Genomic DNA, 24,360 nt, shown 5'->3' with positions numbered 1-24,360 from the left:
TGGGGAAACAGTCCCTACTTCTTGCTGGGAGAAGCTGCAAAAAATTCATGGCACTGTTAATCTTCTGTAGTCTGTCTTCTGGCAGAAATTATTTACAAAGTTCTGGTATGCAAAATGCATTCACCCTTCCAAAGACCCCAACAAAGTTTCATCAAATCAAGGCATCAGGATTGAATGCTTTGATCTCATGATTTGTATCAGGTTGGGTGAGACCTTCCATGTGTGAGTTCTCTTAGTCCAGAGATCTGTGAAAGAAAGAGATAATTTATCCATCACTCTCCCTTCCCAACAGATAATGGTGAAAAAAGTATGGGGATAACTACAATAGAAATTTCCATTTTAAAAAGTGAGGGAAAGAAGGCACATAATCAATGGTCTATGGAAATTCCAGTGATTCTGAACTTCATTTGGACACATGCCACCACTTCCTCCTACTCCTAGAATAGAAAATGGTATTTGATAATGATTTATTTCCACTTTCTAGGAGTGGTTCTCTAAGCTTTTTTTTCTCATCAGCTCTTGTCTCTTCCCTCTGGGCTTTTGGCTCAAGACCTTGGGTTCATGGTCTGCCTTCTGGGGAGACATTCCTTCTTTGTTTGTTTCTTTTCTTTCTTTTTTTAAAATAAGAAATAGCCCTGTTTGCAGCTGAGTATCTTTCTCAAAGTATTCTGTTTATTTTAATCTGTCACTGTCCCTTTTAGCTCAAACTAGTACTGTTTTTGTTGATAACTTTCTCTTAATATTTTCTAGTTTCCTATGAATCTGACTGACATTTCCTCCATGATCTAAAAGATAAATTCACAGTTCATTTTCAGATGGACTTCTTGCTATTTGAAGAATATGTGAAACTTCTAAGGGATAATGCCTTTATGATTTTCAGATGTTCTTTTTTCCCAGCCTAGAGTAGCAACTTAATTTTCTGAGAGCTTAACAGCCTTAATTTCAAGTTTACCATGAGGCCAATTTTTATTTTAAAAATCTTTTTGTGGGCAGAATACAGAGAAGATAAACAGGTTTATTTTCCAACCCATAATATGTACTGGGTCTTCTATAATTCCTGCAGATTTTTCTTGCTCCTTGAACTTTATCTTTACCTTCTCGTACCTTATCATATGAAGCTATAAGAAGCCATTTGACAGTTTTCACATTCTGTCTGGAAGTTTCCTTGCTCAGATTCACAAGTTCATTAGGTATATTTTTTATCTTCCACATTTTTCAGATGACATTGTCTCTGTTTCTCCACTGCATAATATGGATCTCCCTTTCTCAAGCCTTCAGTAGTAATTCCTTCATTGTTCTCCCAGAATCCACCAACACTCTCCTTGATGCTTTTATATTTTCTTCCTACAACTTGGTGCCAAAACTAATGCCACATGTTTTAGTGTTTAGTCAAAACAACAATTGTCTATTAATTCTCAGGATTCCACGGGTTCTCTGGGTGTTTTGTGTTTTTTTTTTGCTGGTTTCTCCTGGACTCAATCATCTGCATTCATCTGCATCTTTGGCTGGATTAGGTTATTCACATGTCTGGAAATGAATGCTGATTGTTCTGCTGGGGCACCTCTGTTCTTCTCCATGTGGCCAATAGACGAGACTAGCATCTCTGAGTGGTGTCTCAGGACAGTGGTTTAAGAGGATGAAGATGAAATTGCAAGGCCTCTTGAGGCCTAGGCTCTAGAATTCCAGTAACATTACCTCTGCCACATTCTATAGGTTAAAGTAAATCACAAGGCCAGCACAAGTTTATGATCATGGCAAAACTGACTCCACTCCTGGATGGATGGAGGAACAAAACATAAAGCAAAGCAATATGCATACTGGGAAATAATTTGTGGTTGTTAAGAGGAAAGGTTTTGGAGTTAATTGCCCAAGTTCAAATCCTGATTGCATTATTCTTGGCTGTGTCCTTGGATTAATCACTTAATTTCTTTCTGGCTCTGTTTTGTTTTCTCTAAATCTGACTAATAATCCTACCTACCTCAGATGGTCATTGTTGAGGATTAAATGTGTAAAAGTATGTAAAGCATTTACAACAGGGCCTGGCGTGTTGTAAACTCTATATCAATGCTTGCTCTTATTGTTCAATTTGCTGCTTCGACCTCATTACCTCCTACTCACTCTCCCCTCTTCTGTAGAATGATTGCTGTCCTACTATTATACTGACTCTGATTCTATAAAGATCATTGGTGGTCCCCAAATGTATTAGATTGTCTCATTATATGTTGTTTTTAATACTCCTTTCTTCTGGAAACACATTAGTGATTTTCCTGACTACCTTTAAGGAGGTAGTCCTTAAAGAGGCCTTTAAGGAGGCCCTTCAGGATCTCCCTTTTCTCTCCCTGCCCCTTTATTTTAATTCTTCACCAGTGGTCTTTCCTTTTATCCATTTTCCTCCTTTCTCAGCTCTTGCCCCCTGGGCAATCTCATCCAGTCCCATTGTTTTTAACAATCAACACATATTCATACCATTCAAATATGCATCTTTATTTCTCAAATTCCTTCCATTTCTAGCTACTTACTTGGGTATCTCTACCAATATGAACCACAAGTTCTTCAAATCCAAATAGTCCACCACAGAACTGGGCTGTCAAACTTCGCTGTATTCCACACTCCAGTCATGGGAAATTGTACTATCATCACACCCTACCACCCAAACTTGTACCGTCTTGTACCCTTATTCCTGTCACTTATTCAATATTGCTACCTTATTCCACATTCAAAACTTCAGTCTCTACTGGACTATTATAATAGACATCATCATTGTTCTTCCTGTCTGCACCAGTAACTCGCCCTCCCCTCTGTTGCCTCTGTTATGTATGTACACACAGATCTGTCAATATCTCTACTCAAAAAATTTTGATTACAATTTACTGATTAAACAAGTAAGATTAAAATCCTAAGGGGGACTTCCAGTTCCTTCATGGTCTGTTCTCACCCTGTATGGATGGTGACACCCTTTCTATCCCTACATTTTCCCCTGCGCCGGTATGCACATATCTGATTCTGAGTACTTCTAATCATCTCATCCCATGTCTTTTTTTCTACCTCTTACTCTGCTTGAAATATGTTTCTCTTCCTCCTGCACTTCCTCTTTTTTGAGTATGTGTAGATTAAATGTAAGTCATGAAATTTGAAACACCATGAGAGCAGGGTAATTTGTTTCATACTCTTTTTATAGATTTTTGTTACATGACACTTAGCAATGTGTCTATTGTGTAGCATCATTGAATACTTGATATTAAATGGATGAAAAACTTGGTAAATGTTCCTTTCATCCTCACTTGTCATCTGTTTCCTCTCAAAGCACTTTAGGCTTTTTTCACAGTTTTTGTTGTAATGTTCCTGAATTATGGTGGTAGCATATGTTCTATCTTCCCCACTGGCCTCTGATTGTATCTGTGGGCAGAGGTTTTGCTTTACTGGTCCTGACATCTACAGCATTTAGTATAAAACAGCACACACACAATGTTGAATGAATGCCTTCCCACTACCCTGTCCTGTGGTTCATCCATCATTTCTTTGGTCATTCGGTAACTGGTCACCACATATGGTCGGTCACAATCCTTATGGTGACCTTCCCTTTGAATCACTGATAAGAAATTTTTAAAAGCATTGAATAAATGTATTAAAAAATTAAATGATAGAATTTCACAGAAAGTGTCTTTGAGCATATTAGAATCATTAATAAAAAGCTATTTAGTTACAAAGTCAATGTCAAAATCAAAAAGCATATCATGATAAAAATGTGTGAAATAGTAACTTGTTTTAAACAAAATAGCAAAATATCTAGGAACATTCAGCTAGTAGTATTATTTCAAGGTATGGGAAAATAATTATAAAACCAAAATCAAAATAATGCATTTAGCATTATAAACTAAAGAAGACCTTCTTATAAGCATTAATTAGATATAATTTTAAAATATTAAGATTTGAAATTACATACTTGAAATAGTATTTGCAATTCCATTCAGCTTCTTCCTAATGTAGAAATCAATTTTAAAAAATTTAAAACATATATACATTGAAAGAAATTTAGGCAGAATGGTTTTGTTTTAATCTCAGAGAAAATGTGTTCTAATAGTGTTCTCATTGGGAATACAATAACTGTAGTTATATAATCATGAAAAGAAAGAAATGGGTCGATGGTCATAAAACTCCCTTGATAGTCAGGCATTGTTAATTTAAAAGTAGGAAGGCAGGGATTAAAGTTAATGAGGGGCTGAGCCTCCATGCAATTTAGTTAAACTCTTTAACACAAAAGCTGGTAGAATATATGGAAAGAATGTACCAGAGGGAGCAACAGGAGACAAGGTTGTGAATCAGGCTGTGAAAAAGAAGAGAAAAACAGGACACCCTTTAGAGGAAATGATAATCACATAGTTCCATCACTTGATAGATTAGAGCAATCAAAGGGGTTGGAAATTCCAAATTCAGTCATTTGATAGATTGGAGAAATCACAATAAAGACATAAAGGTAAATTTGTATTTCTCATGAGGAAAATCAAAGTGGATTATTAGGTACTCCCATAGCTGTTAAATATTATGTTGACTTTAATTCTTCCCTGGGTGCCTGAGAATGTGTCTTTTCTGGTCATAGAAAGAGCAAAGTTACTTCTAGACCTTTATTTTCAGACTGCCTAGATGTCAAAATTACATTACTCTCGGGGAGAGAATAGCCATTTTCAGAGTTAGTGGTTGCTACAGCAGGGATAAAATTTTCACTATCCACACAAAGTAAATTGAATGAAAGCTGGACAAGACCCCAGGTAGCAGTAGTGAGATAGTCTGTAAAAAAATTTCTTTCGCTTAATTCCTTCCTTCATCTATTCGTTCATTTATTTAATAACCATCTCACACCTACTATGAAATTGTTTTAGCCTGTTATAATCCAATGGCTACATGTTAAAATTGACTATGGTCAGAGCTTGAATAGTGATTTTTAAGACTTTTTAACTGGGCTTTTCATATATATATGAAAAGATATATATATATATCTCTCAGTAAGATGTTGAAGTTCTTTTTTATTGCAGGTAAGATATATCTATTTGGCATCAAAAGATTCTTTTCAGTCAATTCTAATTACATTTTATTTAAAAACAGTTGGTCTTGTATTCATAAATGTAGTTTATATAGAATGGGCAAGAAGCATTTAAACAATAAGACCACGGATTCCTGTGGCCAGGGAAATGCTGTCAAATAGGACTTAGGAAATCTTGCAGAATCAACTTTCCACTAAAGAAGATTTTTTTATGAGATCATATTCAATTTGAAAGCAGTTCTTTTCCTGCCACAAATAGACTATAAAACTGCTACGGTCAGAGGGCAGACCAGAGACCATGAAGACAGACAAAGACAGTTACAGTGTGGCTCAGTGTAGGGGGGGACCAGCCATCCCCAGGTAAGACAAGCGGTTTTACAATCATGTGCATTTTCTGATCATGGAAAGAGAAAAGTTGCCTCCAGATTTACTTCCCTATACAGGGAACATGTGACTGAAAAACAGAAAGCTTCCTTAGAATACAGTAAATTGTATTTCAAGTGCCAACATTGTACAGTTGCAGAGAGGAAGACCAAATTATTTGCAATTGTTTGGGAAACCTTGATAAGTAGAAGCAATAATTCTGCTGCAGACTTACTTAAAAGAGAATCAGATTATGATGAATGTGCAAATAACGACAAAACAGGAAGAAAATACTTATATCTACTGCCTAGGAATAAATGGTTTACCAGTACTTGTGAGGAAGAATTAAAAATTGACCTGTATACAACATTATCTATGTCATAAGGATTAATGTTTAATCATTTCTGTATTGGTCTTCTTCCTTACTATTGGATCCAAAAATCTCATTCAATCCTGTACTTTAAAAATAGAAATCTTTGAGTAAAATAACTATACTGATACAGAGAGACATCTTGACCAAGTTAATTTGAACTGACAACAATAATCAAGATTTTACTGTCCAATCTTATCATCCTAGGTGAACAGCAGCTGCACAAACTGATAGCTTCTCAAGGGTTTTACCTATCAGTGTACACTTCACTTTATTTGGTTTTAAACTTACATTTTTTAAATCTTAGATAAAAGGTAGGGGTGGATGAGTTTTCTTACTCTCTATATGCCCTGTGGCATATCCATAAAAACCAACACATAGCATATATACTGTTATTTGTGACATGGTTCCTCATCATAACAACTGAATTAATTGTGTTTGCTTGTGTTTACATGGCTCATACGGAGGACTTGTTCATATTATAGATATGAACAACCCACATTAAAAATATATTTATAATAGTAAAAATAACATGCCTAATATAGATTATTTTAAAATACAGAAATATATAGAGTAAGAATTAAAAGTACCAAGTGAAACTCTTGTGTTCCCACCTCATTGTTCAGAAGTAACCACTAGTGATATATCCATGTATATCTTTCAAGCTTTTTACCACCCATTAAAAATATATATTTATATCCATTTTACAAATGAAGAAAGCAAGCCATAAAGAGGTTAAGTAATTGGCCCAAAGTCATACAATTAGTAAGTGGTGTAACTGAGTATTCAACACAGGCAGTGTTACAGAATCCATGTTTTAACTAACTATCCCGTTCTTGTCTTACCTATATTCAAAAGAAAAATACATATCAGCATAAGAATATTATACTATTCTTAATGGTCTGTGACATGATCTTTAATATATTTTGCAAATACAAAAAATAATCTATTATTGTTGTTTTCCAATATTTGTGTGGTATTTCAAAGTAAGCACCCACTGTATTTAATTTCACCATATAAAAATTAATGGGCACATAGGCTGTCAAATATTTGACTGCTACTTAAAAAATATAATGAATATCTTTGTACATACATCTCTGTGTATGTGGCTGTGAGTATTTTTATAGGAGAAATTTTTAGAAGGGGAATTGCCTTGTCAAACTATGTGTACATTTTAAGTGACCTCCTTAAGGACTTAGTGTACCAGAGCTTGTTTTCCCAACTTTTTACCAACACAGGATATTATCAATCATTTCAAACATTTTTCAAAAGTCATGTGTAAAAAGTAGGATTGAATTTTTTTTTTGGTGATTTCTTGATAATATTGAAGGTTGACAATCCACTCATTCACATATTAATTACTCGAGTTTCTCCTTTTTAAAAATTACTTTTATGTATGTGTTTCTCACTTCATATTAGTTTAGTTAATGTTTTCTTATTGTTTGGAGAAACTCTATATTTTGTATACCAACCCTTTATCTGTCGTATACACACACTAATATTTTTCTTAGTCTCTCTTATCTTTGTTTTGGATATTTAGGCTTATTTATGATGTTCTCATATGGGTAAATTTGCCAATCATCCCTTTATGTTTGAGGTGTGTATCCCTGTCTGTGTGAGGGAGATATCAAAAAACCTTCATGGAGGTGCTAACAGTATAATGAGTTTATAGGCATAAACAGAATTTATTCACATCAAGTGATGTTGGAGAGGGGGATTCTGGATAGAACTCATTACATGAGCAAAGGAATAGTGATGAGCAGTCACATGGTGTGTTTGGGGAAAATATAACCATTTTTTGTGCTGGAGCTTAAAATGTGAGGTATACAGTGGCAGCAAATGGGATTGAAGAAAGATAGGTAGATGCTAGACAATGGCGAAGTTGTGTGCTACAATAAGAAACCTGGAAATGCACCTTAAGGCAATGAGGAGCCGCATATGGGGAGGTGAAATGGTCATATTTGCGTTTTGTTAGAAGATTCTGCCAGCTGTAGGAAGGATGGATTTGAGAAACTCAAGGTAAGGTGGTGACCAAAGGAGACTTGGTATTAGACCAGATGATGCTCACCTAAAACTAGGGTGCTGGTAATTGAGAAGGAGGAGAAATGTGTTCCTCTGTCAGCTTTGAAAGGTGCTAAATTTTAAAAAAAAGCAAATGAATAGCTTTTTTTTTTTTTTATCTCTTTTAGTCTAGTCCACCTAAAATTTTACTTCCTAAAGGTTTTTAGTTCCCATTGATTTTGATAGTGATATACTCAGGCCTATTAAAGAAAAATTCTCCACGTTCAACAATGTGCCACAGAAAGCTCAGATCTCTACTGGAATGTTTTCTGCTGTGTGTGGAAAGCTTATGCTACCTCCATGTGTAATATTTTGCTTACTTTCATGTATAATACTTAAATGTAATTTATGAATAAAAGCTTATAAATTCATGACTAATTTTTCTTACCTAGTCATTAATATAAGGGAAACTAGTATCTTCTGAATGCCTACTATGTATCTCTACTAATTATTTTCTATGTTACCTTTACTATAAAGACAAAACTATATGATAGGCATTGTAACTATTTGACACAAAGGATACTAAGTCTAAGGAAAGTGAGTAAATTTCTCGGAAGACAGTAGATTCTGTACTTTAATCTAGATCTTTAATTTTAAAATACATTCTTTGGCCTAATCAATGATACCTATTACCTAGAATTTAAAGGTTAAGCTTGACCACTCTAAAATAATGGCATAGTACTGGAAGTAGCAGTCAGAAAATTGTGAATTGCTTAATTTTTTTATTTTTGGGTTCACAAATCCTAATAGGAGAAATTTACTTTCAAAGAGATATTTCTACATTTTCTGGCATTTTGGTCTTTTGAGCATTTAAACAGCTTTAGCATAATGTCTCATATTTTTCCAAGTAGGAGATAAGCTAGGTCAATCACTCCCCATCTCATCATTTATCTCCAAGGCATAAACAAAGGAAACAAACAAAAATTTTGAATTAAATTAAAAAAAATTGAGTGGTATCATAGCTTATATCAAAGTATTTCAGTTGGAAATTAATTATATACCAGCATATATACGAGTATTAATTATATACGGGCATAAGTGATGAATTTTCTAATTTATCTTAAATTAATTTTTGTATGATTATTCATGTCCTCTGGAACATATAATAAAACAAATACAAGCAGAATATTAAGTGGTCATTTTTACTTACACATTTTAACAAGTTAATTCTTTTAGAGGAACATATCAACTAGAGGTTTAATATATCTTGGGGTTCAAAATGTTGTTACATTATTTAAATTAATTTCATGACTTACAGCAGCAACAAACTATGTATAAGTATACAATATCATTGCTGGCATTTTCCCCTACTGAGTCTTCTCTGCTGTGTTTGGCAGTCTGTGTCAGACCCTAGTTTGATTGGTAGAGCATCACTTTGCTCGTTGTCATGAGGTTTCTCTACTTTAATCAGCCTTCAGATTAAATGGATTTTATTGCACCTGGAAATAAATAACAGCATACTGCGTTTTTTTTTTTTTTTTTCCTTAAAATAGATCAGACCTAAGCTGTGAACCAGAGGCATGTTTTAGAGCTTAACATCTTCTCTTTTGATTGGTGAAATCTATCTGAATTTGCATGAAGTATGCATATATATATCATAATTAAGCAAACATTTTTCAAATTAATTTTTAGCTCTGTTTAAATGATATTAATAGATCATTGCTATAGCTTTTAGGGGTTTACTTTTACTTGTGTGAAACATTTTTTCCTATTAATGGAACTAGAATTATACTGCATTTTATATATAAGGGATCAAAACAATTTATACACTATATAGCATTTCAGATTCTCTCTTAATGCTTATTTTCTCTTGAAGTATTTTTTAATTAATTGCTAATGAAGATCTTATAAGAATATGAATTGGATAAAGGAGAAAGTAAAATTAATTTTTAGACTAATAGACATCATCTTTTAAATGTTGCCACCAGTCTCTTTAATTTGTTGATTTTCTTCTGACCTACTTATTTTACATGTTTTAAATGCTTACATCATGAGGTGTTTGGTAAGTGCTTAATCATGTAGATAATATGTGAATATAAAGTGCAGGAAGGTAAAGTAATCACATACTTTAACTGGTCAATGAACAATGAAAATCACCTTAGACCCTTCCCTTCCCATATTCACTTACATCATGACACAGAATATATTCTTGGAGAAAACAGGAGAAGGATTGACTGGTGTCATCTCTTTACCAACCAGCTCCAAACTGGATGGCTGATTTGTTTTTTGAAAACAACCTGAACATTATTCTTAGCATCTCAGCTGAAAAAGGGCCAAATAGTCACTGAAACCTGGTCTTTGCAGTCAGCAAATGGAATTGTTAATGACCTTGGCGAAGCAACTTCAGTGACTTGGAAGACATGTTACCAGATTGCTCCTGGTCAAGGGGAGGAAGGAAGGGGAGAAAGCAAGAGGATAGTAATGCACAAAGGGGCCTCAAAGGATTGCAGACGTTTAAGGTTTATGTTTAGCTAGAGGGAGACAGAATCAAGAGGGTACTGCTTTTTAATATGAAAACATTTGAGCACGTTCATAAGCAGAAGAAACCAATGATGACAAATATGTGATAGAAAATGCAGAGAAAAGGATTAATAGCTAGAGCAAAGTCCCTGAACATGTAAACCAGTGTGGGAGACCAAACACTGGGAGATGAATTAGCTTTCAACATGAGGAGGGCAATGGCTCTTTCCATTTAGAACAAGAATTTCTAAGTCATTTGTTTTCACATCTCTGTGTCTGGAGACAAAAACAGTTGAGTAAATGGAAAGTCAAGATTGTAGGACCTGCCACTGGACAGAGGAGAATTTTTTAAACTAAATATTATTTTCATTCTTTAAGAGGAGATTAATTATGTCATAACTGAACTATGCAAGCAGAACTCAAAGAGTAAAATCTCCAAATATTTTATGGTTTAAGTTTATGAACTCTTCACACTTCCAATGAACACTTTATATTTTCTTTTGACTGAGTCCAAATGTTATCGAATGAGAATGGGAAAATGAGTTATTCACTGACATATGAAATGGAAATAAATTGGCCTTGTATTTTTTCAGAAGTATTTTTCTAATACATGTGTTATAAAATTTTATTTCTTGATGCTTTCCTTTTTAAATTAATTAAAATTTCCTTGAGATGAATGACCCTTTTTTCTTTTAGAAATCATTTTTTGTTCACTAGGAAAGCAGTCCAATCTTCCCCAGACCAATTATGGTTTCAGTTGTTAATAGAATCTCAGCATACGTGGTCTACATCTTCAGGTTTTAAAAACACTTGTTTATCTCTAATTTATTTAAGTTTGTTACATATTTTCAGATATTATTTGTAAGTGTTTAAGCATGTAGAGTCCTATTAATTGCTTGAAGGAACTTAGTAAAAAGCAGCATTTTTAGAACTGATTTAGTGCCTGTTTTGTGAAATGAGGGAATATATAGCTCAGATCATTTTCTCTGTGTTTATTTTGGAGACAAGAGAACAAGAGAAGTCATAAGAAAATTTTTCTAAGGCAAATTTATTTCACCTATTTGGGTTACTTACTAAAACTGTCTGTCTGATAAGAATGATTTCAGGATGGGAATAAATAATATTCACAATAAACTCTCCATGCAGTCAAATTGGAATTTGTTTTTGACACCATGGAAATACATACTCACTGCTCCTTCCCTTGGGACAAACAGATGAGTGGATGGCACAAAGGCTATGACTACACAATGATAAAACATCTGCTCACTTTACTAGACTTTCAGAAATCAAATGATCTACATGGTTTAACTTCAACACAAAGCATATGGATTGCTTGAATTTTTAAACAAAATAAACTTATCCAGACAAACTATTTTTTCATCTTAAAGACATTCAGAACAAAATGCAGGTGGGAACGATTACCAACTTGGGTTTTATGATTAAAATTCAAACGAGTTCTGCAGTTAGAGCACAGTGCATGTTCTTTTTAACATTAGGTAAAAAATGAGAGAACTATAAGAATAATGATCAAACTAAAAATTAAAAGAGAATAGTATAACGGTAAATACCTACATTAGCACAGTCCTCTGTAAAGCTGAAAGGCTCAAATCAAACTATAGATATGTAGTTTAATTAAAGTTAATGGAAAGTAAATGCTTGCAAAACAATAACATCACCATCACCAACACAAGCCGACAACAGCAACAGGACGAGGAACAAATGTGGTAAGTCTGGTTTGTAGCACTTTTTATTAGTAGGCTGTGAATGGAGACTGCGAAATCAAATCCAAGCTCTTCCATCTGAGATCTTAGTCATGTAGCAGTCTTTTTGAGCCACTTTCTTTTGAAAAATGAGGATAATGTACTTTATAACCTGAGCCTTTGTGAAAAGGCTAAATGAAAATATATATTAGAGTATTTATTACAGGGACTTCCCTGGCGGTCCAATGGTTAAAACTTCACCTTTCAATACAGGGGGCTCAGGTTCGATCCCTGGTCGGGTCACTAAGATCCCACAAGCCTCAGGGCCAAAAAACCAAAACATAAGACAGAAGCAATATTGTAACAAATTCAATAAAGACTTTAAAGATGGTCCACATCAAAAAAGAAAATGTATTTATTTTAAAAGAGTGTCTGGAACATAGCAGTCATTCCAATACCTGGGTATCCTTTTTCTCCCTTCTACTCTTCTCTAAATGTCTTTATGTTGATGCTTCCTATTGACTCTATCTGCTAATGAATAAAAATCTTGTTTAAGGAAGTATGATCATCTTGATGGGCTTTCAGAGAAGACAGAGGTGGGCTTTCGGAGAAGACAGAGGTGGGCTTTCAGAGAAGACAGAGGTTCATCACCAAATCTAGGAGTAGGACCTCTGGGAGGTATGAGCCAAGAGTATATTGAGTTTTAGTCTAAGGCCCTATTTTCATGTATCACTTACTGATTAAAAAGTAATTTAAAAAATAGCTTTCAGTTGTCCCAAAGATTTTTGCATGGTTTCATACCAAAGGCTCAGCTCAATGTCAAGCTTTCTAGTCCAACCAATCTGGGATTGCAACCTTCAAAACTGATATATTATAAATCATAACTTCCTGTTTCACTTTATTCATGGCAACTGTCACCATTTGAAATTATCTTATTCATTCATTCATTTATTTATTATTTCAGTGTTTGTCTTCCCCACCTAGAGTGAGATGCAGTGATTTTACCTGTCTTTTAATAGATTTTAAAAATCTATTATGTGGTGATTAATAATGGTTGAATAAATTAACAAACTATCAATAATGAGTTTTCAGAGGCAGATAATCAATGCTAATATATATTGTGCACTTGTTATGTGCCAAGGATTATTTTAAGCATTGTATATGTATTAACTTATTTATTTTTCACAATTTCAATCAGGAGGTAGGTACTATAATTATCCACATTTTATAGAAGATCAAAGAAATGTAAGGAAAGAGTAAGTAATTTGCCAAATGCCCCACAACTGGTAAGTGCAGAGAAAAATTGGAACCCAGCCTGCTTTAGGGCCCGTAGGTTTAAGTGCTGTGCTGTGATAATTTTGTTTCTCCTGATACAGGGATGTTTTCTATGTTGCTATGGATATCTGCCTATAAGGTGGTGCTTATCTAAGATTGTTGTGTACTGAAACACATAAACAATAACAATTTATTTCCAGAAAATTTCACAATTAAAAACATGTGAACATTTTTTTCAGTTGTAAAGATGGCTGAGAAACAGCATTTGATAAAGCAAGTTGTGAGTTACTTTACCAAAATTTCTCTAAATTTAATAGTTTCTATAATCTCTGAGATCAGTTCTTAGTATTACAACACCAAGATGGAATAAAATATCATTCAATGAAACTTTTAGAATCTTACTGGAAAGAGATATATTTTGAGAACAAATATAGATTTTAATTTCGGCTCTGACATTTATAAGACTTATTAGATTTATATGAGTCACTTAATCTTTTTGAGCATCTGAGACTCATTTTCCTGATCTTTAAAATGGTTATAATGATGCTTGACTTGTGAAGATCAAATGAGAAACATATAAAATGCCCAGAAAAATGCCATAAGCATAATGGAAGCTAAATGAAGGTTAGATGTCATGGCTTCCCTTAGATTCTGTATATTAGGAAAGAGTAAATTGTCTAAAACACTTCAATATGTATAGCTGATCACATATGTATTTTCTGAATCTTTTAGTATATTCATTCAATCAGTTATTGAGCTATACCAGAAATCAGACACAATAACATGTCTCAGGAAATTGTGTGGGCAGTATGGAACAAAACTGACAGGGCCTTTGTCCTCATGGAGTTTCCATTCTGGTAGGGAAGGAAAACATTTAACAACTAATCATGAAAAGAAATATATCATTATAGGTTGTATATAATTTGAAAAAAAAAAACAAAAAACCAAACAATGAGCTGAAGACAGAGTATTACTTTTAAGGTACAGCATGAGGTTAGTGATTCAAGTAATTAAAAAGACTGATGTGTCAGGTGATAATGGCCCAGCAAGAGTGATTATGTTTGAGCTGAAGACCTAGGCTTAGATCAGATGGTACAGGTCTGGCCCTGTCTTCCAGGTAATTAAACCCTATGTGGAAGGAAATAGGCAGCCAATGAAGCCTTATGAGCAGAATAGTACAAAACTTAATTTATCTTTTTAAGATATCACTTTGTCTACTCTGTGGGGAATGGATTGGAAGAGGGCAAAACTAGAAGAGAGAAATCTGGTTGGAGGATAATGTAAGAGATTACTGTGGTGTGGGCTAAGGTGACTGCCGTCACGAGGGAGCGAGGACCTATTAGAAATAGACTTTGGAGGCAGTCTCTGGGGCTTGGTAACAGATGAGCTGGGTCGGTGAGGGAAAGGCAAGTGTTGAGAACGCCCCTTTCTAATGTCTTGCATAAATAACTGGGTCAATGGAGAAGCCCACTTATTGAAAAAGGAGAGAAAGAGCATAAATAAGGAAGGGAAAAAAATGAGCATGTTAATTTTGCAATGTTTGAGAGTAATCCAGATGGATGTCAAATATTATTTGTTTTGTAAGCCTGAAAGTTAGAAAGAATGGTCTGAGCTGGAGATAAAAGTTTGGAAATTACGAACTTATCTCTAGGAGGATGGCCAAGCCAGGAAAGTGAAGAGATTGTCAAGAACATAGACTGAAAAGTCAAAAAGGCACAGACTTGAGCCTTGTCTTTGGTTTCTTCTGGAAACTGACTCTGAGATAAGGATTCAAGCGTAAGCAGTTTATTTGAAAAGTGCTGGGAACACTGGCAAAGGAGAAAGGAAATGACCTACGGGAGAGGAAGAAGTCAACATAACGTGCCTTATTCAAGCCAGCTACTACTCCAGAGCTTAATCCCATGGGGCAACTCTTGGAAATGAAGTAAATCACACACTTCAGAATTAACCTATGGAGGGGGCACAGGAACTGAAATATTTGTACACCAAAACCCCTTTACTACGGGACGGCTACTCCCAGAAAGTGTTAATTACCTGGCATTCTCAGGCTGTTCCAAGTGAGTTACGGGGTCTTCTCTGTTTCTTAGGAAGTTGGATTAGCAACAAAGATATTATTTCTGATCAAACAAGAGCAGTTTTGGCTCATGAGGAAAGGTGAATGTTTGGGAAATTAGGTAAAATACATGCAATATTTGGAATATATATATATATATATATATATATATATATATATACCAAAAATGATTTGTTGTTTATCTTTTTAAATTTATCTAGTTGTACTTTTTGTTTTGTTTTGTTAGTCTGCTAAGTCTTTCAACCCTAGGTGAAATGACCTGAAGGGTAAATGGGAAATGAAAAATTAGTGAATCAGGAGGAGGTGATATTGACTGTGTGTAGAAACAGAGAGATGGAAAGGGAAGGGACCCAGACTGTGTTTCAGATGGGTCATCCTACAGCGTATATGAAGGCCAAGGGGAGTGGGGCAGTTGAGAATGAGAAGTAGAAAACAGAGAGTGGGGAGCATGGTAGATTGAGGTCGTTCTTCCCTACTGTGTCTTTCTTTCCTGTGAGTCTTCTTTACTACTCACACAGAACACTTCCCTTCTGACACTTCTGGTCACCAAGTGTGTGGAGTTTTGTTTTCCCCACAACAATTTTCTGCAACACCACATGGGTGTCCTACATACAATTTGACTCAACTCTTACACTATCTACCTAGAGGCAGTGTCAAACCTTACAGGTTAAGGGCTCCGTCCTACAAGACTGCTCCCCACCACACACACACACACACACACACACACACACACACATACGCCCTTCAGACCCAGGTTGTCACCTGTGCTTCTGATCAACCAGCTATAGATCAGAAGTTTAAACGACCCTCTCCTTGGGTTCTGTTGGTTCGCTACAGCAGCTCACAGAACTCAGGGAAACACTTACTTATGTTTACCAGTGTATTAAAGGATATGATAAAGGATATAGATGAAGAGCCATAAAGGATACAGATGAAGAGCCAGATGTAGAGATACAGAGGGTGAGGTCTGGGAGGGGCCAGAGGGCAGGACCTTCTGTTCTCCTGAAGCTGGGGTACATCACGCTCCCAGTGTGGATGTGTTCCCCAGCCTGGAAGCTCTCTGAACGCTGTACTATTAGGATTTTTATGGCAGCTTCCTCGTGTAGGCATGATCAATTTTCCACTCTGTTTGTAACCTCCTCCCCTCTCTGGAGGATGAGTGGTAGTGCTGAAAATTCCAAGCTTCTAATTATGGCTTGGTCTTTCTGGTGACCAGCCCCGTCCAGGAGCCACCCAGAGTCACCTCCTTAGAACAAAAGATGCTCCTAGTGTTCGTATCACTTAGGAATTTACAAGGGTTTTAGGAGTTCTGTGCCAGGAACCGGGGTGCACAGACCAATAGAGATACATGTTCCTATTATCTCACAAGCAGGAAAAACTGGAGTGTGTTTGATTCAGCTGATGAAGATGGATTGACTTTTCATTGGAAGTGAGACCCCTGCATCATATCATGAAGCAGGAGAGAGGGAAGAACATTCTTAAAGAAAGAAGGAAAATATCAGGGATTTTGATAAATAAAGAGTCAGATTTTCAGAAGACATATTGGAAGTGTTTTGGAGACAGGGCAGGAGGAATGTCCGGGTCGGAGGAGGATGCAGGACAGAGGGCGGATGTCTGATCATCAGAAGGGCTTACAGTACACTGTGGGAGGGGAGGAGTGTACACAGGACTGGAGACAGGATGGATGCAGACTGGAGGGAGACTGCAGACTTGAGTCGAGCCCACTAAACACATTTATTAGTAGAATAAAAATCATTTAAAATAATTATAACCAGCAGCTCTTTTTAAAAAAATGTTCTCAATTGTGTATACACACATATGCTCATATACATAAGGATGGATCATTTAGTCATAGTTAAAATACTTCAGGTTTTTCAGAGGTTAATCATTTTTTTTCAAGTTTAATATTATTTAAAAGATTGAAAAATGAAATCCTTTCAGATACCTCAAAAACAAACTAAAGTCTTTATAAAAGTTTTTAGGCTATTGAATATTTTAGCAATTTTATTTCTGTGTAGTCTTCTAATGCACATATAGCCACAGTTGAATGAACTATTGATTTTGAAATACAGAGCAATAGTTAACAGAAGGTAAGTTAATGGCTATAGTTGTATAATGACCAGTTGAGTAAATCTCTTTGGACATAAAAGATAACATCTTACTTATTACCTTGAAACAACAGAGTTATAACCACAGTTCTATGCTTTGGGGTATGATTAATGAGCTCTGTCTTCAGTTGTATTAAGAACTGAGTGAAAGTTTAACTACCAAAGAACATATACATCACTCCAAAAAGAAGCTTCACTGTGTACAATTCCCTTGGAGACAGTAGAGAATCTTAAGAAAAATAAGCACTGAAAAGTCAATAGGTGGATGTCTTCTAGGGAAGGTAGTCAACTAATTGTGTAATGAATCACTGCAAGTTGAAAACTAGAAGCAAATTATAGATTTTTGAGTTTTAGGCAAAAAAAAAAAAATTTGTTAACCAAATAGTGCACCCTGATCTGAATGCATAAATGAAAGAAATAAGACCGTTCAATAAAAATTCACCAGGAGTTATTCAGGATTTATATTTAACAAATCTATCTCTTTCATATATTTATAAGTTAAATTTAAAAAAAACTAAAAATTAAGAATTAGAAAATAGAGAAAAGGAAAGAAACCAAGATGTATTCTTCATTTTATATATTTTTTACTTTGGAATATCTCTGTACATTAAGATGTATGATCTTTTAATGATGTATTTTTGCCCAAATAGAATACCAAGAACAAAAAAGTAAAAAGTTAATCTAGACAAATATCAACAAAGTATAGTTAACCCTAATGTTCAGTCAGAATATTTTTTCCAGTAAATAGAGTACTTCTGTTGTGAATGATTGATTTTTACTGATTCTGCCACCAGATATAACAGCAATAAAACCAATTCAACTGTAATTTTAGTGAAGCAGCTCTCTGAAACCATTCTAATTCACAAAATATATAGTTATATCAGTTTTTTAAAATCTCTATTGTCTATATACACATAAAGTTGTCAGGAGTCTGAAAGTGTTATTGATACAGCCTCTCCTGATGCTTTCATAGGAAGGTGGCACCTAAATTTGTCTTTCAATACACTGCCTTTCATACGCTTTTAATCCTTAAAAGCAAATACAAACCAGAAATAATAAAGGTAATCAAAATACCATGTTTATGACAAATCAATCATTTAATTATATGGCATTTAAGCAAAGCTAGGTCATTGAGTCATTAAACACATAGAACCAAACACTAACCCAATTATTGATTCAATAGTGAAACCTTGATGAAATTTCTAGTGATAATGACCATTTTACTGCACACTTGCAACTAAGTGGAAATTCAGCTCAATCTCAACATGCCAGCTCAACCCTACTTAAGACAGGAGTGGGCAATAATAAAGTTAAGACTGGAATACTCTCCATGACTCATTTGCTTTTCTAAGAACTATCCATTAACGCTTATTTCATTCAAGAAACTATATGATTTTATTACTATTATTTTTTCATTTTAACTGTTATGGTAATGTCAATTTGGGAAATCCAGAGGATGAGAATACCAACATACTTAGTAATAATTGGTGACATGTTGCCTATTTACTCACTTGCTTCTATAATTTAATTCATAATGTATTTGCTTCCTCTACCCTATATTGTTCTCTGGTCTCTATTCAACTTATAGAATAAATTATGTGCTTACTTAAAAAAAATATTTGATTGATGATTGGATTTTGTATGAAGGATAAAAATTTTGAAATGAACTTGTTTCAAGTGATTTACTATTAACCCGATTTGAAACCTATTATAAGATATGAATGTACAGGAAAGGCAGGTTGTTAACAGTATGGAAACTGTAGAGAAATTAAATAAACAAGAGGAGAAAATCTTTGCTCTAATAATCTCAAAGAGATATTCATCTTAGCTGTAAAAATCTGAGATTAGGATACTTTTCTGGTTTAGAGGAGTCTCAGTCTTGGTGGAGAGCTTTCAGTTCCTGCTACGTGGGTACCATGATGTACGCTCAGCCCTGAAAACACATGACCATGTGCACAAATTAAAAAACAACTCTTTCTTGGCAGTTTGTGCTCAAGCATAAGTGCTATTCTTTGCTCAGCTTCTTTCCCACCATGGAATCCATTCCTGCGCATATAACCTGGGAACAGTTCTCATTCTAAATCTCCTCATGTAAGATTTTTATCATCTTCATTTTTACTTAAGATATAATCCAGAAGGTGGCTACTTTCAAACTTTTAGACTCTCACTCAAATATTTTACAACATGTATTTTAGACTCTAGTGCCATAAATGCATCTAAAGCTTTCAAGCACATGGGAAAAGATTCTCAACATAATATCCAGAATCCAGCTTTGTGCATACACATTTCAATAGGATGAAAGATGCCACAGAGATCAACAGTTCTAAAGGATGTTATTATGGTTAGAGCAGGCACAAAGCATCCAGTGTGCTAAACAACAACTGCCTACACGATTAAGTGGACATAGAGGGAGAGAGTTTTCTGCACTGACCGTCCTGTTTGGTTGAGGGGAGAGATTTCGGTCTGGGACTCTGACCAAGGCTTCCAGAAACTTCATCCTAAGGGTAACCACCTGTGCTGACTCAACTGGTCTCACCCTGGTGGCCAATGGTAGCCCAAAGCCAGGGTTTCTTGTTCCACAGTATTGGCTAGTGCAATGCTATAAATCTGAATTTGTTTCTGGCATTTAAAAAATCAGGAGATTTCGCATAACCATCAGAATTTTTATATTCCATTGAGAAACCAGAAGCACAACAACACTAAGACCACTTTTTAAATTAAAACCATCAACTGGAGCTGAGTAGAGCTGACTGTTTAGAAGGAGCCTCTAACACTCCTTGGGGTTTCCCCTACACTGAGGCTGTCTGTTACCTGTACTAAAGCCTGGCCTACCTCGCTCATTTACATTATGGCCACCACGAACAACCTGTATGACCCCTTATCATCCTTAAGTAAGTCTACTGTGACCATCTGCCGTTACAGGGCTGCATTAAGGGTTTTACTTCAAGGTCTCCTTCATCCTCCCGGGCCAGAAAATTCTCGTTTGTTTGCTTTGTCCTTAGGGAGTTGTATATGCCATTGATTATCCTTTTCTTCCCTGGGACCACTTTTGTCCAAGCATTTTTGCGTTATCTTAATGTCTTTCATATAATAAAGGGCAAATGAAACAAAGAGAGGTTTAAGCTATGTTTTAAAGAAATAATAAACTGAAAAAATGACAAGTTCTAATGCCAAGAGTAGAGACTAACATACTGGCTGAGATTCTGAGCACGAAGACATCTGTGTGTCCATGATGTCTGATCTTTATTTCTGTCAATATCTCATTTTTTTTTTTTTTTTTTTAAAGAATTCTTTTTTTTTTTTTTTTTTAAACAGGATCTTGCATTTCATAGCTACTTTTATTTTTATTTATTTATTTATTTTTGGCTATGCTGGGTCTTCGGTTCGTGCGAGGGCTTTCTCTAGTTGCGGCAAGTGGGGGCCACTCTTCATCGCGGTGCGGGGACCGCTCTTCATCGCGGTGCGCGGGCCTTTCACTATCGCGGCCCCTCCCGTTGCGGGGCACAGGCTCCAGACGCGCAGGCTCAGCAGTTGTGGCTCACGGGCCCAGCCGCTCCGTGGCATGTGGGATCTTCCCAGACCAGGGCTCGAACCCGTGTCCCCTGCATTAGCAGGCAGATTCTCAACCACTGTGCCACCAGGGAAGCCCAATATCTCATTTTTTGTGGCATATCTCACAAACCATGTGTTGAGAAGCATGTGTAATATTAACCTCCTGTGCTCCCTATGTTCTATTTCTCTTGCAAACCTCCTCTTTGTCTGCCTTAAAAAATTGAATAAGTAAAAACAAAAACAAAAAAACCCACAAGGAGTAATGCAACAAACGTTAATTACTAAATATCCAGAAATAACAAATATTAACATTCAGTTTTAGTTTATATCAGTATTACAGAATCATTTGATCACTCTCTCAACTGACTTATCTCCCTCTCTCTGAAGAATCACCACTATCATTAATTTGATATGTATGTTTCCAGTGTTAATCTCCATGTTTTTATTACAGAAAAATATATCATACTGTTGATTTATGGATTTGAATAAATATAAATTCTTTATAGCATATGCATAATTAAGCAAAATGTTTCTCCAAAGCCATGATATTTTAATATGTACTTATATTAATATATATAGATTCAGTTCACATATTTATATTCTATATAATATTTCATTAGATATACATTATATACATATATATACACACACATATATGTTTACCCTACTGATAGACTTTTTTTCCCCAAATATGGCTATAGCAAGTGTCTCTGGAAGATATTTTTCCATTCCTTTATTTCATTTGGTTTCAAGTATGTCTTGTAAACAGCATGAAACTGAGTTATATTTTTAATTTAATTGGATAATTTTTTCTTAATAGGCTATTTAAATGTCTTCATTTATTTTGATTTAGTTCTAACATACTGATTGTTATCTTCTAATTAGCATGTTTGTTTTTCTTTGTCCTCTTTTTCTCCTTTCCTACCTTCTGTTTGATTGACTAAGTACTCTTTTATTCTTTTTTTCCAGCAATTGGTTTAGATGTCCTAATCTTTTTCCATTACCATTAATTTTTTTAATGCTCATGTTTAATAATGAGGTATCAATATCTTTGTTGTCTCAAGTGCTGTGAATATCTTAGAGTGTTTCAACACTGAGCTCCCTAATTCTATCTTCCATATTCTTGTTTCAAAAATTTTGTATTTTAATTCCCACATATTAGTATTTTTATAGTCAACATTTATTATTTTTATGAATGTGTTACTACTTGCTTCCCAGATTAATTTCTTTGTCTACCACTGGCTCTCACATATAAAGACAGAATTTAAAATTAAAGACTTTCCTGAAAGAACTACTAAAGAACTACTATAGGAACTAATATGGTTTGGAATAAAATATGAGGAAATAAGGAGTTTTAAGAAGGGATGGTGAACCAAGTAATCGGTTAACGTGTGTACATTTTTTAGCCTAAATTGTTATTAAAATGTTACTTTTTTATTTTATTGAGGTCAGAGTGAATGTATCCTTGAGCTTTTCCTCATTTTTGGAATTTATTAAGCTTTTTTTTGTGGTATCTCTGCCAGATACCTTCTGTTTGTCTTCACAAATTCATTCTTAACCCCCTCCTTCTGCTTTCTGCCACAGATGTGTGACCTATATGGAATTATATCAATGGATTCCTCAATTTTCTGGCTTCAAGTTGGCTTCGTCCACTGGGAAGCCACAGCAGGGGAATGGAGGAAAGAAGAAAAAAAGTAGTAGAAGAAAAAAAGTAGAAAAAAAGTAGTAGAAGAAAAAAAGTAATTACCCAATTATCCTTCTGGATGTATAACATCTCCCTTCTTCTGTCCTCTGGGGCTTGCTGCTTCTAGCCCTGGGTTACTACAGAATTCCTTGTGGTTTCATAGACCCCACTCCCACCTTTGTAAATAGCCACTTTGTAAATAAACGTTCTTTAAATTATTATAATTTGAGTGTGGTATTTATTCCTGTTGGGCTAAATATCTTGTAATCCTTCTGGCAATTTTTTCGGGTGTTTGCATAGAAAAGAAATATATTTGTGATAGAACATACACATCAAAGATGTATACATAAAGTTCAACCTAATTAAATTATTCAAATCTTCTGTATCTTTATTTTTATGAATTTAATCTATTATACTCAAAGACCAGTAGTTCTATGTTTAAATCTCCCTATGCATTTATGCATTTGCCCATTTCCCTTTGAATTTCCAGCTGTTTTAAAAATAGAATTTATTACCATATATTTAAATATACTGAGAGTCTTGATTCATAAATCCTTATTATAAACATTACTGTTTGACTTTTACTCACCTTGTTATTTCCCTTTATTTCTCAAGGGTGTGTAATTTTCTTAGATATTAATATTCATATCTTTTCTTTTTTCCTATTTTGACTTACATGTATTTTCCCAAACTCTTAGCTGGACTTTTAGTATCTTGTGTGTTTAAATTTGTCTCTTGTAAGTAATATATAATCTGATATCCTTAGATTCTTTTAGCAAAAATAATAACAACAACAACAAATGCTTATATAAGGTTTCAATGTGCTGGCACAGTTCTAAGAGCTTTTCTTATTTAAACTAATTGAATCATCCTCATGACCCTATGGGTGGATATGTTATAATCCCCCTTTTATCGCTGAGGAAACTAAAGTCCAGAGTTTTAAAACAATGTCAAACACTAGCAAGCATTAGACCAGGTCTCTACTCCCAGGCTTTCTGCCTTCAGATCCTGTTCTTAGCCACTATAATTCACTGATGCTCATAAGAGCAAATTTAAGTCATTGGACGGCATATCTGATATGTGTAGTCTTATGTCAATTGTATTGGCTTAGCTTTTCCTTTAGTCGAATAGAGACAAAAAAGATACAATATTTCTCTCCCTCCCATTTAAGATGAGGGATTTGGTGTGTTCTCACTCTCTCTCTCATTTTGAGACTATGTTAATTTTGTGTGGGTTTATAGTAGGAGAGGGTAGTTATTTTTAATAATACAATATTATTAATGTAATAATATTTAAATACTATCTCTTTCAAAAATTCATTTTTTGCTTTTATTTTCTCAATTTTTCCACACTTATTATTATTATTACTTATTCCAGAAGATCTATATTTCTGTATTTTGATGCTTATCTCTCATATATTCTTTGTTTGTAATAGGACTTTTCAGTGTTAAGTTCTTATTTCATCTTACATATAGCTTGATTATGTGTGTATGTAAACATCTATCTATACCTGTAGTCTGTATTCACGCTTATATACATTTACATCTGATACAACTGGAAAATATATTAATATAGGTATACATATAGAAATATACCTATATTCTTATTTCTTACATATTTAATAATGAATTCCCATTGGCCTTCACATATAAACTATATTAAAATGAATATAGAA

The sequence above is a fragment of the Balaenoptera musculus genome, chromosome 12 (genome assembly GCF_009873245.2).
Source record: "Balaenoptera musculus isolate JJ_BM4_2016_0621 chromosome 12, mBalMus1.pri.v3, whole genome shotgun sequence".
Classification (NCBI taxonomy): domain Eukaryota; kingdom Metazoa; phylum Chordata; class Mammalia; order Artiodactyla; family Balaenopteridae; genus Balaenoptera; species Balaenoptera musculus.
This window is presented reverse-complemented; position numbering follows the sequence as displayed.